Below are 5,155 nucleotides of genomic sequence, written 5' to 3'. Positions count from 1 at the left end.
TTAGACAAATCTGGACAATGCCAATATTTTGTTTTGGTTAAGTATATACTCCCCCGTCCCTAAATAAGACAAACTTTTGGTTTTCTTGTCCAGTGTTTGACCATCCATCTTATTTGAAAAATTTTCAAGAAATTGAAAAAAAATTAGTCTTACATAAAATAATATTTATGATTTTCATCTTATAAAACAAAAATGTTAATCATAAATATTTTTAAATAAGAGGAAGAGTCAAATATTGTAGGTAAAAAGTGAAAGATTGGTTTATTTTGGGACGGAGGGAATATGTAATTAGGCACTGGTGATAAATTGGCTTGATAGTTTTAAAGTTTTATGTAGGATTCTTTCCTATAGGAATTTCACCTTGAAAACATGTGTATGTAGTTGATAAGTTTGATGTAGCTAAAGTAGTATTAAAATTTCAATGATTTTGACATTGTAAAACCACAACCGCATATCAAGTCGGGTCGTAGATCACCACTCCCCCCTCCCTCTTCCTCACCCCATTGCCACCACCTAAGCGGGTCACTGGAATCCTTGTGGCTACAAGAATAGAGTGTGGAGGGCATCTTCTTCTGCTTCTTCTTCTTGTGGACTGGGTGGTGTAGTAGCGTCGGAGTCAAGTGATGACGGTGGTGTGGGTAGATTCGAGGCGATGAGAGTGGTTGTGGCTACATCTAGTGTTACAATGATAGCAACAATGATGGAATGGTTGACTGACGTGGTGACGTCGATATGGTGCTGAGATAGCTGTGACAACGGTGTATTGGTACGGTGGATCTATTGATAATAGGGATGTTTAGGATATCCAAGGGTTATAGGAAGACATTGCAATAGTAGCCTTGCTACAGGTGGTGTCCTCTCTCCCTACCTAAGGCCATTAATTGTTACAAGGAGTTTGGCACCATGGCAAGCCAAATCCATGCCGGTGAAAGTTGTGTATGGTGAGCTAGCTCGAACTCTATGACAACTAGATGTAGTGACTCAAGGATCGGTAATATGGAAACTCATTGTAGAAGGCATCTCTCATCTTGAGGTCATCTTGAGGGAGAGTACAACAACATGATGCGTTAGATCCATGTCGCTTGGGTCAAGAGGCTCAATGGGGAAGCGGCTTGGGTATGGCCATGGTAGTGCTCTTAGTGCCAGAGCGGCTTATGAAGCCATCGGGCTCTAACCGTGACTAGAGACGTTCATGTAGCGGTATTTACATGTCGACAGTGGATTAATTGTTGGTGATGAGTTGGGGCTATGATGACAAGGAGACAAGAAGGTGGCAAGCGAAAAGGCTTAGATTAGTACGATTTATTACCAAACTAGCAATGGTGATGCTTTTGGGGTTAATGATCTCTCTAAGGGGTGTTGTCGAGATATTTCTCTCTGCTCTCTTACGGACCCTTCGAAAATGCTTTTAGCATCGTACGTATCCTTTGTACCCTTTCTAAGCCGCATTCCTACGTAGGATTAGTAATCGGCTCCTATGTAGCCGTCGTGACATCAATCAAGCTTAGTGTGTGTTGGCGTTGCCAGCACGTGGTAATGTGTTTTTTCCTTTATTGTACTCTCGGGTTGTATTCATGTATTTTTTAAATAAAATATATACCAATACAAAACTTTGTACTCCCGTGATCGTATTGGTGTTGTTTAAATACCGATGTTTCGAGAAGGGATGTTTCGACGTGAATCCAAAACCTGCCGTTAATTTCGCAACTGTTCTTGGACATTGGCACTGTGGATGGCATGCATAGCATAAACATATAGCGGCCTTTTTGTCACGTGTTGCGGGCAAATTGGGGGGGAGCTAGAGCAGATTATTTTTTGAACGGTTTTGACCGGATCGTCGGGTGGGCCGGTGGGCGTGAGGCCTCGAATGGTTCCACGTTGCTACGTCGCCAGAGGTAGCCTAGGCTAGCCTCGTGGCATGCCCTGCCCTCATGGCAATGGACCTGCTGCAGTCCATATGCTCGAATAAAGTGGATGGCGACAAACGACCGCATGCCGCTTGCTGCGCCCTGCCACCTTCCTACTGTACTCCGCGTATCACCGCATCTTCATGAAAGGGTGACTTCGCGTAAAGCTTGTTTGTTTAGTTACTAAAATTTTTTTTTATAGAATGGTCACGTCGAATATGAGACCACATATCGAAAGGAGTTTTTAGAAATAAATAAAAAAAATAAATTTCACAGCTCACCTGAAAACCGTGAGACAAATCTTTTGAGCCTAATTAATCTGTCATTAGCACATGTGGGTTATTTTAGCACTTATGGCTAATTATGAACTAATTAGGCTCAAAAAATTTGTCTCACGATTTCTTCCATAACTGTACAATTAGTTTTTATTTTCATCTATATTTAATGCTCCATTTAAATGTTCAAAGATTCGATGTAATATTTTTTGGAAAATTTTTAGGAACTAAACTAGGCCTAAGTAGCTGTAGATTGCGTAGTAGTATAAGTTAAAAGAGATATCAAAAGATCTTTTAGTCACTTTAATGATTAAAGGGGTGACTGTTTCTATTTTTTAAGACATAATATTTATAAATAAAAAATAAAAAATAAATATAATTTTTATATACGTGTTTTAACGAACTAGTGCCCATGCATGCTAAAAAAATAATGATAAAAAACATAAAATTAACTCCAAATCTAAAACCAAAAATTTATATTTTATCTTATAACCATGACGCAATTTTTTAGTTTCAGATTAATTAGATTATCTTTCTAGAAATTTGATGGACTTTGAAATCATAGGAATAAGTGCATAAATGCTTATATTACATTATAAAATTTAAATCTAAAATTTTTATATTTTGAAATGGACGGAGCAATTACTACAAGGATGGTTCTCACGGCAGGCAGCTACTACTCCATACTCATGCAACATAATACATCCATCCTAAAATAAAATTATTTTACTATATCTTCTTTGCCTTAAAACATATTTATTTTTGGCAATTATTGCATCGGAGTTTGTGAAACTATATAGTAAAGAAATTATAAGTAGATAATATGAAGGATGATTTCATAAGATTTGGTAAAGTGAAGATGATTGCATTAGGACATAATAAAGTGAAGGGCGTTATAATCTTTTTCTTTTATATTGTATGAATGTGATGAGCGAAAAATAAAGTTATCAATATGTAAATGATCATCAAATAGTACCCGGGCTCGGACTTGTGATAAGAATTCGATTCAAGAGGTAAAATTTCTAATCAGACACTTTTTATTGATGAAGAATGGTGAAAATAGCAAAGTGAATTTTAGATGGGTAAATATGTTTATGCACTATATAGGATATATGAGTATAAATATGCACTGCCTAGTGTGCTCGGTACTTGCCATCCTAGCCATGCATGCAGGATCGATTCGATGGAATACTACATACAACCTTTACAAAACTATAATCTATATAGTTAATTTAAAAATTAATGTTTTCATTGGTTTTTTTAAAGGGTAAAATGATTGTGAGGCGTCTGCTGATTTGGATCCAACGAATCTGATTTTATTATACAACATTAGTAGTACGTGTAACTAAAATTTTATAGGAGTAAAATTGTAACTAAAATATATCATTTGGGATAAATTTATGTGTCATATATCATGTTAAAATAGATGTATTGGTAAATACTCCCTCCGTCCCATAAAAAACCAATTTTTTGGTTTTTGTGTCGAGCATTTGATCATCCATCTTATTTGAAAAATTTTCAAGAAATTTTAAAAAATTAGTCACACGTAAAATACTATTCATGTTTTATCATCTAATAAAATAAAATTATTAATCGTATTTTTTTTAATAAGACGAAGAGTTAAACATTATATGTAAAAACTGAAAAGTTAATTTATTTTAAGACGGAGGGAGTATATTTTACCAAGATTTTAAATAAAATACTTAATATAGACTTAAATTTTACTGTACTACTCCTACTCTGCTCCTAGAAGGTACCGTAACAGAGTGGTCATGCTACATGCCCTTCCTGCCTACAGTAATAAATTTTATTCGAGTCATAATTTGATTATACTATTATATTTGTTAGAATTAAATCTTTACATACTTCATGATTATATTACGATGACGTTATGTTTCAATCAACATTTTACAATATTTTACATGTCCTCTAAATATTTCAATGACTATTTTTTTGTTTAACAATATATATATATTGATGTTTCACTAATAGTCAACTGAAACATTCTGCCAGCCTAATTTTGTCTCATGACTTTTTTTTTGGTTACACAATATACAACTACTTGTTTCACTGACAGTCAATTGAAACATTTTGACAGCCTAATTTTGTTTCACCAGATTGATCCGGTGTCCGATGTCTAGCCGTTCCCATAATTGTTGAAGGGCTAACCTTTTGAAATGCTAAGAAATAGAACCGCAAACATGCCTTCATCCTTACAAGAGGTTTAATTTCACGTGGATGGTTTTGTTTTTTATTTGCGTTGATTTTTTATGTAGGTTTAATTATTCGTCTTATTCAAATATGATAATTGATAAGTTATCATTAAAATTACTTTAGTAATAAATCAAATCAAAAAAAATAATTAATAATCATATAAAAATTTGAAACGAGATAAATGATTACTACGAAAATCAATGATGTTAAATAAAAAAAATAGTGTGGTCTAAGCGTGCATGTTTGGTCATATATTAATAATATACATATATGGAATACGTACGTTAGGTAGATATATAGAGAAATATTGGGCGTGTGACATTTTGTGAAAAGAACGCATGCATGCTGAGCTGCAGTAGTGTGTCAGTGATCGATCAGCTGGGCCGTTAGATCGTAACTTGACGGCGCGATGGAGAACTCCAACAATTTAACCTCGATCGCCTGGGGCCGGCATATAATCTACGGTATCTAACATTAGATTTGCATAACGTATGGTGAACGATCCAATTAACAGAAAATTCTTGAAATTAGCCTTTCTTCGGCGACTGAAATTAACTCCCTTTTAAAGTTTGGTACCAATGCTTGTGTGTGTATGTATATACGTATGTGTTCGTACTATAAAAATATATGTGCGTATGTATGTACATATGTGTGTATATACATGTGTATATGTGTTCGTACTAAAAATGCACACCAAGTTTTGTCGGTATACTATAAACCCCTATAGTCATGATGTGCGGGAAATAAAATATGATTAAA

This window comes from Oryza brachyantha, chromosome 3 (assembly GCF_000231095.2).
Source record: "Oryza brachyantha chromosome 3, ObraRS2, whole genome shotgun sequence".
Taxonomy (NCBI): domain Eukaryota; kingdom Viridiplantae; phylum Streptophyta; class Magnoliopsida; order Poales; family Poaceae; genus Oryza; species Oryza brachyantha.
The sequence above is the reverse complement of the archived record's forward strand: the minus strand, read 5'-3'. Positions refer to the sequence as shown.